The sequence below is a fragment of the Uloborus diversus genome, chromosome 9 (genome assembly GCF_026930045.1).
Source record: "Uloborus diversus isolate 005 chromosome 9, Udiv.v.3.1, whole genome shotgun sequence".
NCBI classification, from domain to species: domain Eukaryota; kingdom Metazoa; phylum Arthropoda; class Arachnida; order Araneae; family Uloboridae; genus Uloborus; species Uloborus diversus.
Window position 1 is genome coordinate 10343113 of NC_072739.1, and position 15965 is coordinate 10359077.

The window sequence follows — 15965 nt, forward strand, 5'->3', positions numbered from 1 at the left end:
TAGCCATTGGGCTATCGGAGCTCTGTCGGTCGGAGACTTAAGCATAATAAAAACAAAAAATGCACCTCGGTTATAACTGATTTAAGCACTTCGAAGTCTACGGGTAGAATAATTAAACTGTCATTGAATTATCTTCCTTACGCAAAATAATCCATGCTCGCAAAATTAAGAAATTTAAAAAAAAGAAAAAAAATATAATTTTCAGTTTCGAGGAATCAAAAACACATCGACGATTTTCGTTCCAACTGGGACTCGAACCCAGGTCCTCTCGCTCGGAAGCCGAGCGCTCTAGCCTTTGGGCTATCGGAGCTCTGTCGGTTGGAGTCTTAAGCATAATAAAAACAAAAAATGCACCTCGGTTATAACTGATTTAAGGACTTCGAAGTCTACGGGTAGAATAATTAAACTGACATAGAATTATCTTCCCTACGCAAATAATCCATGTTCGCAAAAGGAAGAAATTTAAAAAGAAAAAAAATATAATTTTCAGTTTCGAGGAATCAAAAACACATCGACGATTTTCGTTCCGACTGGGACTCGAACCCAGGTCCACTGGTTCGTAAGCCGGGCGCTCTAGCCTTTGGGCTATCGGAGCTCTGCCGGTCGGAGTCTTAAGCATAATAAAAACAAAAAATGCACCTCGGTTATAACTGATTTAAGCACTTCGAAGTCTACGGGTAGAATAATTAAACTGACATAGAATTATCTTCCCTACGCAAATAATTCCATGTTCGCAAAAGGAAGAAATTTAAAAAGAAAAAAAATATAATTTTCAGTTTCGAGGAATCAAAAACACATCGACGATTTTCGTTCCGACTGGGACTCGAACCCAGGTCCACTGGCTCGGAAGCCGAGCGCTCTAGCCTTTGGCCTATCGGAGCTCTGTCGGTCGGAGTCTTAAGCATAATAAAAACAAAAAATGCACCTCGGTTATAACTGATTTAAGCACTTCGAAGTCTACGGGTAGAATAATTAAACTGACATAGAATTATCTTCCCTACGCAAATAATTCCATGTTCGCAAAAGGAAGAAATTTAAAAAGAAAAAAAATATAATTTTCACTTTCGAGGAATCAAAAACACATCGACGATTTTTGTTCCGACTGGGACTCGAACCCAGGTCCACTGGCTCGGAAGCCGAGCGCTCTAGCCATTGGACTATCGGAGCTCTGTCGGTCGGAGTCTTAAGCATAATAAAAACAAAAAAGGCACCTCGATTATAACTGATTTAAGCACTTCGAAGTCTACGGGTAGAATAATTAAACTGACATAGAATTATCTTCCCTACGCAAATAATCCATGTTCGCAAAAGGAAGGAATTTAAAAAGAAAAAAAAAATAATTTTCAGTTTCGAGGAATCAAAAATACATCGACGATTTTCGTTCCGACTGGGACTCGAACCCAGGTCCTCTGGCTCGGAAGCCAAGCGCTCTAGACATTGGGCTATCGGAGCTCTGTCGGTCGGAGTCTTAAGCATAATAAAAACAAAAAATGCACCTCGGTTATAACTGATTTAAGCACTTCGATGTCTACGGGTAGAATAATTAAACTGACATAGAATTATCTTCCCTACGCAAATAATTCCATGTTCGCAAAAGGAAGGAATTTAAAAAGAAAAAAAAATATAATTTTCAGTTTCGAGGAATCAAAAACACATCGACGATTTTCGTTCCGACTGGGACTCGAACCCAGGTCCTCTGGCTCGGAAGCCAAGCGCTCTAGCCATTGGGCTATCGGAGCTCTGTTGGTCGGAGTCTTAAGCATAATAAAAACAAAAAATGCACCTCGGTTATAACTGATTTAAGCACTTCGAAGTCTACGGGTAGAATAATTAAACTGACATAGAATTATCTTCCCTACGCAAATAATCCATGTTCGCAAAAGGAAGAAATTTAAAAAGAAAAAAAATATAATTTTCAGTTTCGAGGAATCAAAAACACATCGACGATTTTCGTTCCGACTGTGAGCTCGAACCCAGGTCCACTGGCTCGGAAGCCGAGCGCTCTAGCCATTGGGCTATCGGAGCTCTGTCGGTCGGAGTCTTAAGCATAATAAAAACAAAAAATGCACCTCGGTTATAACTGATTTAAGGACTTCGAAGTCTACGGGTAGAATAATTAAACTGACATAAAATTATCTTCCCTACGCAAATAATCCATGTTCGCAAAAGGAAGAAATTTAAAAAGAAAAAAAATATAATTTTCAGTTTCGAGGTATCAAAAACACATCGACGATTTTCGTTCCGACTGGGACTCGAACCCAGGTCCACTGGCTCGGAAGCCAAGCGCTCTAGCCATTGGGCTATCGGAGCTCTGTCGGTCGGAGACTTAAGCATAATAAAAACAAAAAATGCACCTCGGTTATAACTGATTTAAGCACTTCGAAGTCTACGGGTAGAATAATTAAACTGACATTGAATTATCTTCCCTACGCAAATAATTCCATGTTTGCAAAAGGAAGAAATTTAAAAAGAAAAAAAATATAATTTTCAGTTTCGAGGAATCAAAAACACATCGACGATTTTCGTTCCAACTGGGACTCGAACCCAGGTCCTCTCGCTCGGAAGCCGAGCGCTCTAGCCTTTGGGCTATCGGAGCTCTGTCGGTTGGAGTCTTAAGCATAATAAAAACAAAAAATGCACCTCGGTTATAACTGATTTAAGGACTTCGAAGTCTACGGGTAGAATAATTAAACTGATATAGAATTATCTTCCCTACGTAAATAATCCATGTTCGCAAAAGGAAGAAATTTAAAAAGAAAAAAAATATAATTTTCAGTTTCGAGGAATCAAAAACACATCGACGATTTTCGCTCCGACTGGGACTCGAACCCAGGTCCTCTGGCTCGGAAGCCGGGCGCTCTAGCCTTTGGGCTATCGGAGCTCTGGCGGTCGAAGTCTTAAGCATAATAAAAACAAAAAATGCACCTCGGTTATAACTGATTTAAGGACTTCGAAGTCTACGGGTAGAATAATTAAACTGACATAGAATTATCTTCCCTACGCAAATAATTCCATGTTCGCAAAAGGAAGAAATTTAAAAAGAAAAAAAATATATAATTTTCAGTTTCGAGGTATCAAAAACACATCGACGATTTTCGTTCCGACTGGGACTCGAACCCAGGTCCACTGGCTCGGAAGCCGAGCGCTCTAGCCATTGGACTATCGGAGCTCTGTCGGTCGGAGTCTTAAGCATAATAAAAAAAAAATGCACCTCGGTTATAACTGAATTAAGCACTTCGAAGTCTACAGGTAGAATAATTAAACTGACATAGAATTATCTTCCCTACGCAAATAATCCATGTTCGCAAAAGAAAGAAATTTAAAAAGAAAAAAAATATAATTTTCAGTTTCGAGGAATCAAAAACACATCGGCGATTTTCGTTCCGACTGGGACTCGAACCCAGGTCCACTGGCTCGGAAGCCGAGCGCTCTAGCCATTGAGCTATCGGAGCTCTGTCGGTCGGAGTCTTAATTATAATAAAAACAAAAAATGCACCTCGGTTATAACTGATTTAAGCACTTCGAAGTCTACGGGTAGAATAATTAGTCTGACATAGAACTATCTTCCCTACGCAAATAATCCATGTTCGCAAAAGGAAGAAATTTAAAAAGAAAAAAAATATAATTTTCAGTTTTGAGGAATCAAAAACACATCGACGATTTTCGTTTCGACTGGGACTCGAACCCAGGTCCACTGGCCCGGAAGCCAAGCGCTCTAGCCATTGGGATATCGGAGCTCTGTCGGTCGCAGTCTTAAGCATAATAAAAACAAAAAATGCACCTCGGTTATAACTGATTTAAGCACTTCGAAGTCTACGGGTAGAATAATTAAACTGACATAGAATTATCTTCCCTGCGCAAATAATCCATGTTCGCAAAAGGAAGAAATTTAAAAAAAAAAAAAATATAATTTTCAGTTTCGAGGAATCAAAAACACTTCGACGATTTTCGTTCCGACTGGGACTCGAACCCAGGTCCACTGGCTCGGAAGCCAAGCGCTCTAGCCATTGGGATATCGGAGCTCTGTCGGTCGCAGTCTTAAGCATATTAAAAACAAAAAAATGCACCTCGGTTATAACTGATTTAAGCACTTCGAAGTCTACGGGTACAATAATTAAACTGACATAGAATTATCTTCCCTACGCAAATAATCCATGTTCACAAAAGGAAGAAATTTAAAAAGAAAAAAAAATACAATTTTCAGTTTCGAGGAATCAAAAACACATCGACGATTTTCGTTCCGACTGGGACTCGAACCCAGGTCCACTGGCTCGGAAGCCGAGCGCTCTAGCCATTGGGCTATCGGAGCTCTGTCGGTCGGAGTCTTAAGCATAATAAAAACAAAAAATGCACCTCGGTTATAACTGATTTAAGGACTTCGAAGTCTACGGGTAGAATAATTAAACTGACATAGAATTATCTTACCTACGCAAATAATCCATGTTCGCAAAAGGAAGAAATTTAAAAAGAAAAAAAATATAATTTTCAGTTTCGAGGAATCAAAAACACATCGACGATTTTCGTTCCGACTGGGTCTCGAACCCAGGTCCACTGGCTCGGAAGCCGAGCGCTCTAGCCGTTGGGCTATCGGAGCTCTGTCGGTCGGAGTCTTAAGCATAATAAAAACAAAAAATGCACCTCGGTTATAACTGATTTAAGCACTTCGAAGTCTACGGGTAGAATAATTAAACTGACATAGAATTATCTTCCCTACGCAAAAATTCCATGTTCGCAAAAGGAAGAAATTTAAAAAGAAAAAAAATATAATTTTCAGTTTCGAGGAATCAAAAACACATCGACGATTTTCGTTCCGACTGGGACTCGAACCCAAGTCCTCTGGCTCGGAAGCCGAGCGCTCTAGCCTTTGGGCTATCGGAGCTCTGTCGGTCGGAGTCTTAAGCATAATAAAAACAAAAAATGCACCTCGGTTATAACTGATTTAAGGTGAGGGTGGACGTTGAAAATCACCAAAAAATGATTTTTATTCATTTTTTTTTTTATTTTATAATATTGCTAGATCCCTTCCCTACACAAAGCCAAAAGAATTTTCCAATAAAATCAACATTTTAAAAAGTTATACATAAATTAATTATCATTAGAACCAAATATGGCTGCCATTTCGTGGTTCAAAATGGCCGCCGGAGACATTTAAATGCCCTTTAAACTGTTTGTTTACATATTACTACTTGTTTTTTCATCACTTTATATGATAAGCCACACTAAATAATATTATTACAAGAAGATGCACTTCTACAGTTGCTTTAACTGTAACCGTATCTCTGACACAATCGACATTTGTTTACATTTAGCGACTGCGAGTTATAATTATTTTTCGAATCAACTTTTGTTGTTATTTCTTGTTGGTATCCGTTTTTTTGTTGTGATTTGTTGATTTTATTGTTATTATCTGTTACGTTGTTCTATATTAGTGATTGTTTTTGCATAGTTTAAATTTTTATTCAACATTTACGGTGAAATGGACTTGATTAGTTCACGCTACCGGAAACCTAAAGGTCGCCCTTCTAAGCGGCGAGCTGCTTGTGCTGCAAATGCTGCAAAACGTAAAAATGCAAGCACAAATCAAAATAACATTTTGTCGTCACCTGTGGATCAACCTAATTCTTCTAAATGTGCTGATATAAAGTCGCCTAGCAGCAGTATGCCCGAGAACATTACTATGATGTCGAAAGAAATGTGGAGCTCACTGTTGTGTGAATTGCCCTGCACTGAATGTGGGAGTAAATCATTAGATGTTTGTGCTAGCAACAAGTTTGGGTATGCATGTAAGATGGCAATTTTTTGCAAGGACTGTAACCATTGCTACTCTTCGGCCTTCAACACTCCACGAGAAAGTACATCAAAGAAGTTTCAACTGAACAAAAAACTCGTGGAATCATTTTTGGCAATTGGCAGAGGCTATGCTGCTTTGCAAACTTTTTCGATGGTCTTGGGAATACCAAATATGGATAAAAAGACCTTTGCTGCTTACGTAGAAACCCTTTCAAGTGAATCAAGTGAGACAAAAAAGAAGATTTTAAATGCCTCGAGGGATTACATTCGTAAAATAAATCTTGAGAATGGAGCAGTTGAAAATGATGGAGTCCTCGATATTTCAGTCTCATATGACGGTACGTGGCAAAAGCGAGGCCATACGTCGCGACATGTTGACCGGTTTAGTCATAGACTACGAAGTTCTCAGCAAGTACTGCCCGGAATGCGTTTCTGCAGAAAGAGATTTGGGGAAGGAAAGCTGCGAATTCTATGTGTGGTTTGAGGGTCACAAAGGGACCGGCTGCCAGAAAAATTTCTTTGGCACCTCAAACAGCATGGAAATGCATGCTGCTGAGACCTTGTTTAGAAGAGCAACGGAACTCAACTTCAGATACGTTTCTCTTCTATCTGATGGTGATGCAAAAACTTTCACCCATTTGACTGAGCAAAACATCTACGATGATTTTGTGATAACGAAAGAGGAATGCATTAATCACGTGGCCAAGAGGCTACGAACTGGCCTGGAAAATAAAGTTAAAGAGTGGCGGGTGAAAGGCGTGACACTTGGAGGCAAGAAGTCTGGGAATTTAACTCAAGCCACAATTCAACGCCTCCAAAGTTACTACCGCAAAGCCATAAAAGACAATGCGCCGAACATTAAAAATATGAAAACTGCCATTTTAGCATCGTTGTATCACTGTGTCTCGACCGACAGCAAGCCTCAACACAGTAAGTGTCCGCAAGGAAAATCATCTTGGTGCTTCTATCAGAGAGCTTTGTCAAATCGCATGAAACCTCAAAGTCATAAGCATATGAAGACAAAGCTCTCTGAGGATGTTCTTGTAAAGATCCTGCCCGTTTATCAACGGTTAATAAATGATGAACTACTGTCACGTTGTACAGCTGCTAAAACGCAAAACCGCAATGAAAGCCTCCACAGCTGTATTTGGCAAAAGTGCCCAAAAGAAATATTCGTCACCAAAAAGAGGCTTGAATTGGCAGTTTTAGCTGCAGTGAGTGAATTTAGTTTAGGGTGCACGGAAACTTTAACTCTAACATCTGACTGTAATTTGGCAGATGCATCTCTGGTTATTGCTCATCAAAAGGACAAAAGGCGTGAAACACAAAAAAAACTGCGTTCAACTGCAGAAAGTAAACAGAAGCGTAATTTTAAAAAATATGCCAAAGTTTGTGCCAACAACCAGTTGAAAAAAAAAGAAGGTGTCACTTATTCAGCTGGTGCGTTTTAATTTGTGCTAAAAAATAAGAAACCAAAAAAGTTGCACCCATGCCTTAAATTACATTGGTTATGACCCTTACATGCGAAATGTAAACATCTTGTATAATAATATAGTAAAAGCTCTCAAACCTGAATTTAATTTCGCTTTGTCCATCTACTCCCTCAAATATTTTGTTCTACTCTAACGACAATTTCTGTCCCAAGTACTTACATTATTTCAAGTGTGTAAGATGAAGTGCTTCATTTAAGTTTAATTGTGAATAGCTGTATAATTGAAATCATTTACATCTGGTATAAGTTTTAATTGCCTGACATATGCTTTGTAAGCTGCAATACTTGATTTGATTATGAATAAAACTACTTTTGTGTACAACGGGCCTGTTTATACTAGAACATTTGTGTAAACTGTAAATAAATATCACATACATGCCTAACTTAAATTTGAATTCTAATACAAAAGTCATTGAAAACAAAAACTCGTACATTTTATTGTTACTTTTAAAATATAATGCATGAATATATGCAATTATAATAGTATTTTTCTACCATTTGGGTCTCCGATGAATACGCTGTGCAATGTTTTTTAGGATGAAACAACAATTTTTCTCTTTTTAATAAAAAATATATTTTTATGGAACCACATTTACTCAAGGTAAGTAATGTGTGCAAATATTTGGAATCTTTAACTTGAATTTATATTATACATGCACTGTAAAGTAATAAATTGTCGTTTTCTCACAATGTAGATTTTACACGACGCTTGATTTTCTAAATGTTCCCTGCGCAAAGTTATTTATTCAATATTCTTGCAATTTGGCTCAAATGAGATCAATAATGTTAGAAACAAATCTTGCTTATATTAAAGGTTCTATATGTATTATATTATGAGTTCTCAGAGCCATTTACAAGGGTCTCCGATGAAAAAACAACAAAAGCTTTTTTTCTTTTCGAAACCTATACTGCTAAATTTCATTGGTTGAAAATACAATTTTTTTTTAAAAAATGTAAAATGCATTTTTATGGAACCACATTTTCTCAAGGTAAGTAATGTGTCAAGATATTTGCAGTTTTGACTTGAATTTGTATTACCCATGCACCATAAAGTAATAAATTGTCGTTTTCTCACAAAATAGATTTCGCACAACGCGCAATTTTCAAAATGTTCCATGCGCAAAACTTTTTTTTCAATATTTTTGCAATTTGGCTCTAATGAGATCAAAAATGTAAGGAACAAATCTTACTTACATTAAAGGCTCTATCTGCATTATATTATGAGTTCTCAGGGTCATTTACTACGAAAAGTCAATATTTTCCGTAAAAAATCAAGTAAAATTTGATGTAAAATTTTTTATGAACAAACTATTGTTAAAAATTTATGTTGAAGAAGCAACTTTTGTTTTATTAGATGTAAACTATGGTTTAAAAAAAGAAAAATGAAATTTAATTAAATTTTGCGACGCAGGGAGCAAATTTTAGATTTGGTTTAAAAAAGTTTAAAATTTAATAAATATTAAAAATTTTTGATATTTTTGAAAAAAAAAAAGTGAGATGTCTTTATTCATTTAGAAATACATCAGGGTACAAAATTTTAAGTATGTCACTTAAAAAATAATTTTTTTCATTTTCAACATCCACCCTCCCCTTAAGGACTTCGAAGTCTACGGTTAGAATAATTAAACTGACATAGAATTATCTTCCCTACGCAAATAATCCATGTTCGCAAAAGGAAGAAATTTAAAAAGAAAAAAAAATATAATTTTCAGTTTCGAGGTATCAAAAACACATCGACGATTTTCGTTCCGACTGGGACTCGAACCCAGGTCCACTGGCTCGGAAGCCAAGCGCTCCAGCCATTGGGCTATCGGAGCTCTGTCGGTCGGAGACTTAAGCATAATAAAAACAAAAAATGCACCTCGGTTATAACTGATTTAAGCACTTCGAAGTCTACGGGTAGAATAATTAAACTGTCATTGAATTATCTTCCTTACGCAAATAATCCATGCTCGCAAAATTAAGAAATTTAAAAAGAAAAAAAATATAATTTTCAGTTTCGAGGAATCAAAAACACATCGACGATTTTCGTTCCAACTGGGACTCGAACCCAGGTCCTCTCGCTCGGAAGCCGAGCGCTTTAGCCTTTGGGCTATCGGAGCTCTGTCGGTTGGAGTCTTAAGCATAATAAAAACAAAAAATGCACCTCGGTTATAACTGATTTAAGGACTTCGAAGTCTACGGGTAGAATAATTAAACTGACATAGAATTATCTTCCCTACGCAAATAATCCATGTTCGCAAAAGGAAGAAATTTAAAAAGAAAAAAAATATAATTTTCAGTTTCGAGGAATCAAAAACACATCGACGATTTTCGTTCCGACTGGGACTCGAACCCAGGTCCACTGGTTCGGAAGCCGAGCGCTCTAACCATTGGGCTATCGGAGCTCTGTCGGGCGGAGTCTTAAGCATAATAAAAACAAAAAATGCACCTCGGTTATAACTGATTTAAGCACTTCGAAGTCTACGGGTAGAATAATTAAACTGACATAGAATTATCTTCCCTACGCAAATAATCCATGTTCGCAAAAGGAAGAAATTTAAAAAGAAAAAAAATATAATTTTCAGTTTCGAGGAATCAAAAACACATCGACGATTTTCGTTCCGACTGGGACTCGAACCCAGGTCCACTGGCTCGGAAGCCGAGCGCTCTAGCCTTTGGCCTATCGGAGCTCTGTCGGTCGGAGTCTTAAGCATAATAAAAACAAAAAATGCACCTCGGTTATAACTGATTTAAGCACTTCGAAGTCTACGGGTAGAATAATTAAACTGACATAGAATTATCTTCCCTACGCAAATAATCCATGTTCGCAAAAGGAAGAAATTTAAAAAGAAAAAAAATATAATTTTCAGTTTCGAGGAATCAAAAACACATCGACGATTTTTGTTCCGACTGGGACTCGAACCCAGGTCCACTGGCTCGGAAGCCGAGCGCTCTAGCCATTGGACTATCGGAGCTCTGTCGGTCGGAGTCTTAAGCATAATAAAAACAAAAAATGCACCTCGGTTATAACTGATTTAAGCACTTCGATGTCTACGGGTAGAATAATTAAACTGACATAGAATTATCTTCCCTACGCAAATAATCCATGTTCGCAAAAGGAAGGAATTTAAAAAGAAAAAAAAATAATTTTCAGTTTCGAGGAATCAAAAACACATCGACGATTTTCGTTCCGACTGGGACTCGAACCCAGGTCCTCTGGCTCGGAAGCCAAGCGCTCTAGCCATTGGGCTATCGGAGCTCTGTCGGTCGGAGTCTTAAGCATAATAAAAACAAAAAATGCACCTCGGTTATAACTGATTTAAGCACTTCGAAGTCTACGGGTAGAATAATTAAACTGACATAGAATTATCTTCCCTACGCAAATAATCCATGTTCGCAAAAGGAAGAAATTTAAAAAGAAAAAAAATATAATTTTCAGTTTCGAGGAATAAAAACACATCGACGATTTTCGTTCCGACTGTGACTCGAACCCAGGTCCACTGGCTCGGAAGCCGAGCGCTCTAGCCATTGGGCTATCGGAGCTCTGTCGGTCGGAGTCTTAAGCATAATAAAAACAAAAAATGCACCTCGGTTATAACTGATTTAAGGACTTCGAAGTCTACGGGTAGAATAATTAAACTGACATAAAATTATCTTCCCTACGCAAATAATCCATGTTCGCAAAAGGAAGAAATTTAAAAAGAAAAAAAATATAATTTTCAGTTTCGAGGAATCAAAAACACATCGACGATTTTCGTTCCGACTGGGACTCGAACCCAGGTCCTCTGGCTCAGAAGCCAAGCGCTCTATCCATTGGGCTATCGGAGCTCTGTCGGTCGGAGTCTTAAGCATAATAAAAACAAAAAATGCACCTCGGTTATAACTGATTTAAGGACTTCGAAGTCTACAGGTAGAATAATTAAACTGACATAGAATTATCTTCCCTACGCAAATAATCCATGTTCGCAAAAGGAAGAAATTTAAAAAGAAAAAAAATATAATTTTCAGTTTCGAGGTATCAAAAACACATCGACGATTTTCGTTCCGACTGGGACTCGAACCCAGGTCCACTGGCTCGGAAGCCAAGCGCTCTAGCCATTGGGCTATCGGAGCTCTGTCGGTCGGAGACTTAAGCATAATAAAAACAAAAAATGCACCTCGGTTATAACTGATTTAAGCACTTCGAAGTCTACGGGTAGAATAATTAAACTGACATTGAATTATCTTCCCTACGCAAAAATTCCATGTTCGCAAAAGGAAGAAATTTAAAAAGAAAAAAAATATAATTTTCAGTTTCGAGGAATCAAAAACACTTCGACGATTTTCTTTCCGACTGGGACTCGAACCCAGGTCCTCTGGCTCGGAAGCCGAGCGCTCTAGCCATTGGGCTATCGGAGCTCTGGCGGTCGGAGTCTTAAGCATAATAAAAACAAAAAATGCACCTCGGTTATAACTGATTTAAGGACTTCGAAGTCTACGGGTAGAATAATTAAACTGACATAGAGTTATCTTCCCTACGCAAAAATTCCATGTTCGCAGAAGGAAGAAATTTAAAAAGAAAAAAAAAATATAATTTTCAGTTTCGTGGAATCAAAAACACTTCGACGATTTTCGTTCCGACTGGGACTCGAACCCAGGACCTCTGGCTCGGAAGCCGAGCGCTCTAGCCATTGGGCTATCGGAGCTCTGGCGGTCGGAGTCTTAAGCATAATAAAAACAAAAAATGCACCTCGGTTATAACTGATTTAAGGACTTCGAAGTCTACGGGTAGAATAATTAAACTGACATAGAATTATCTTCCCTACGCAAATAATCCATGTTCGCAAAAGGAAGAAATTTAAAAAGAAAAAAAATATAATTTTCAGTTTCGAGGAATCAAAAACACATCGACGATTTTCGTTCCGACTGTTACTCGAACCCAGGTCCACTGGCTCGGAAGCCGAGCGCTTTAGCCATTGGGCTATCGGAGCTCGGTCGGTCGGAGTCTTAAGCATAATAAAAACAAAAAATGCACCTCGGTTATCACTGATTTAAGGACTTCGAAGTCTACGGGTAGAATAATTAAACTGACATAGAATTATCTTACCTACGCAAATAATCCATGTTCGCAAAAGGAAGAAATTTAAAAAGAAAAAAAACATAATTTTCAGTTTCGAGGAATCAAAAACACATCGACTATTTTCGTTCCGACTGGGACTCGAACCCAGGTCCACTGGCTCGAAAGCCGAGCGCTCTAGCCGTTGGGCTGTCGGAGCTCTGTCGGTCGGAGTCTTAAGCATAATAAAAACAAAAAATGCACCTCGGTTATAACTGATTTAAGCACTTCGAAGTCTACGGGTAGAATAATTAAACTGACAGAATTATCTTCCCTACGCAAAAATTCCATGTTCGCAAAAGGAAGAAATTTTAAAAGAAAAAAAATATAATTTTCAGTTTCGAGGAATCAAAAACACATCGACGATTTTCGTTCCGACTGGGACTCGAACCCAGGTCCACTGGCTCGGAAGCCGAGCGCTCTAGCCATTGGGCTATCGGAGCTCTGTCGGTCGGAGTCTTAAGCATAATAAAAACAAAAAATGCACCTCGGTTATCACTGATTGAAGGACTTCGAAGTCTACGGGTAGAATAATTAAACTGACATAGAATTATCTTACCTACGCAAATAATCCATGTTCGCAAAAGGAAGAAATTTAAAAAGAAAAAAAATATAATTTTCAATTTCGAGGAATCAAAAACACATCGACGATTTTCGTTCCGACTGGGACTCGAACCCAGGTCCACTGGCTCGAAAGCCGAGCGCTCTAGCCGTTGGGCTATCGGAGCTCTATCGGTCGGAGTCTTAAGCATAATAAAAAAAAATGCACCTCGGTTATAACTGAATTAAGCACTTCGAAGTCTACAGGTAGAATAATTAAACTGACATAGAATTATCTTCCCTACGCAAATAATCCATGTTCGCAAAAGAAAGAAATTTAAAAAGAAAAAATATATAATTTTCAGTTTCGAGGAATTAAAAACACATCGGCGATTTTCGTTCCGACTGGGACTCGAACCCAGGTCCACTGGCTCGGAAGCCGAGCGCTCTAGCCATTGAGCTATCGGAGCTCTGTCGGTCGGAGTCTTAATTATAATAAAAACAAAAAATGCACCTCGGTTATAACTGATTTAAGCACTTCGAAGTCTACGGGTAGAATAATTAAACTGACATAGAACTATCTTCCCTACGCAAATAATCCATGTTCGCAAAAGGAAGAAATTTAAAAAGAAAAAAAATATAATTTTCAGTTTCGAGGAATCAAAAACACATCGACGATTTTCGTTCCAACTGGGACTCGAACCCAGGTCCTCTCGCTCGGAAGCCGAGCGCTCTAGCCTTTGGGCTATCGGAGCTCTGTCGGTCGCAGTCTTAAGCATAATAAAAACAAAAAATGCACCTCGGTTATAACTGATTTAAGCACTTCGAAGTCTACGGGTAGAATAATTAAACTGACATAGAATTATCTTCCCTGCGCAAATAATCCATGTTCGCAAAAGGAAGAAATTTAAAAAGAAAAAAAAATACAATTTTCAGTTTCGAGGAATCAAAAACACATCGACGATTTTCGTTTCGACTGGGACTCGAACCCAGGTCCACTGGCCCGGAAGCCAAGCGCTCTAGCCATTGGGATATCGGAGCTCTGTCGGTCGCAGTCTTAAGCATAATAAAAACAAAAAATGCACCTCGGTTATAACTGATTTAAGCACTTCGAAGTCTACGGGTAGAATAATTAAACTGACATAGAATTATCTTCCCTGCGCAAATAATCCATGTTCGCAAAAGGAAGAAATTTAAAAAGAAAAAAAAATACAATTTTCAGTTTCGAGGAATCAAAAACACATCGACGATTTTCGTTCCGACTGGGACTCGAACCCAGGTCCACTGGCTCGGAAGCCGAGCGCTCTAGCCATTGGGCTATCGGAGCTCTGTCGGTCGGAGTCTTAAGCATAATAAAAACAAAAAATGCACCTCGGTTATAACTGATTTAAGGACTTCGAAGTCTACGGGTAGAATAATTAAACTGACATAGAATTATCTTACCTACGCAAATAATCCATGTTCGCAAAAGGAAGAAATTTAAAAAGAAAAAAAATATAATTTTCAGTTTCGAGGAATCAAAAACACATCGACGATTTTCGTTCCGACTGGGACTCGAACCCAGGTCCACTGGCTCGGAAGCCGAGCGCTCTAGCCGTTGGGCTATCGGAGCTCTGTCGGTCGGAGTCTTAAGCATAATAAAAACAAAAAATGCACCTCGGTTATAACTGATTTAAGCACTTCGAAGTCTACGGGTAGAATAATTAAACTGACATAGAATTATCTTCCCTACGCAAAAATTCCATGTTCGCAAAAGGAAGAAATTTAAAAAGAAAAAAAATATAATTTTCAGTTTCGAGGAATCAAAAACACATCGACGATTTTCGTTCCGACTGGGACTCGAACCCAAGTCCTCTGGCTCGGAAGCCGAGCGCTCTAGCCTTTGGGCTATCGGAGCTCTGTCGGTCGGAGTCTTAAGCATAATAAAAACAAAAAATGCACCTCGGTTATAACTGATTTAAGGTGAGGGTGGACGTTGAAAATCACCAAAAAATGATTTTTATTCATTTTTTTTTTTAATTTTATAATATTGCTAGATCCCTTCCCTACACAAAGCCAAAAGAATTTTCCAATAAAATCAACATTTTAAAAAGTTATACATAAATTAATTATCATTAGAACCAAATATGGCTGCCATTTCGTGGTTCAAAATGGCTGCCGGAGACATTTAAATGCCCTTTAAACTGTTTGTTTACATATTACTACTTGTTTTTTCATCACTTTATATGATAAGCCACACTAAATAATATTATTCCAAGAAGATGCACTTCTACAGTTGCTTTAACTGTAACCGTATCTCTGACACAATCGACATTTGTTTACATTTAGCGACTGCGAGTTATAATTATTTTTCGAATCAACTTTTGTTGTTATTTCTTGTTGGTATCCGTTTTTTTGTTGTGATTTGTTGATTTTATTGTTATTATCTGTTACGTTGTTCTATATTAGTGATTGTTTTTGCATAGTTTAAATTTTTATTCAACATTTACGGTGAAATGGACTTGATTAGTTCACGCTACCGGAAACCTAAAGGTCGCCCTTCTAAGCGGCGAGCTGCTTGTGCTGCAAATGCTGCAAAACGTAAAAATGCAAGCACAAATCAAAATAACATTTTGTCGTCACCTGTGGATCAACCTAATTCTTCTAAATGTGCTGATATAAAGTCGCCTAGCAGCAGTATGCCCGAGAACATTACTATGATGTCGAAAGAAATGTGGAGCTCACTGTTGTGTGAATTGCCCTGCACTGAATGTGGGAGTAAATCATTAGATGTTTGTGCTAGCAACAAGTTTGGGTATGCATGTAAGATGGCAATTTTTTGCAAGGACTGTAACCATTGCTACTCTTCGGCCTTCAACACTCCACGAGAAAGTACATCAAAGAAGTTTCAACTGAACAAAAAACTCGTGGAATCATTTTTGGCAATTGGCAGAGGCTATGCTGCTTTGCAAACTTTTTCGATGGTCTTGGGAATACCAAATATGGATAAAAAGACCTTTGCTGCTTACGTAGAAACCCTTTCAAGTGAATCAAGTGAGACAAAAAAGAAGATTTTAAATGCCTCGA

The 15965-nt window shown here is 38.1% G+C and overlaps 4 non-coding genes across 4 annotated transcripts; all 4 read right to left on the reverse strand.

Annotated features, from left to right (window-relative positions):
* Positions 1–3379: 3379 nt before the first annotated feature.
* Positions 3380–3452, reverse strand: Trnag-ucc (transfer RNA glycine (anticodon UCC)). The gene has a single exon. It is a non-coding gene; the product is annotated as a tRNA-Gly (tRNA).
* Positions 3453–9596: 6144 nt separating this feature from the next.
* Trnag-ucc (transfer RNA glycine (anticodon UCC)) lies at positions 9597–9669 on the reverse strand. The gene has a single exon. It is a non-coding gene; the product is annotated as a tRNA-Gly (tRNA).
* Positions 9670–11019: 1350 nt separating this feature from the next.
* Positions 11020–11092, reverse strand: Trnar-ucu (transfer RNA arginine (anticodon UCU)). The gene has a single exon. It is a non-coding gene; the product is annotated as a tRNA-Arg (tRNA).
* A 2204-nt stretch (positions 11093–13296) lies between these two features.
* Trnag-ucc (transfer RNA glycine (anticodon UCC)) lies at positions 13297–13369 on the reverse strand. Its single transcript has one exon. It is a non-coding gene; the product is annotated as a tRNA-Gly (tRNA).
* Between the last annotated feature and the right edge of the window lie 2596 nt (positions 13370–15965).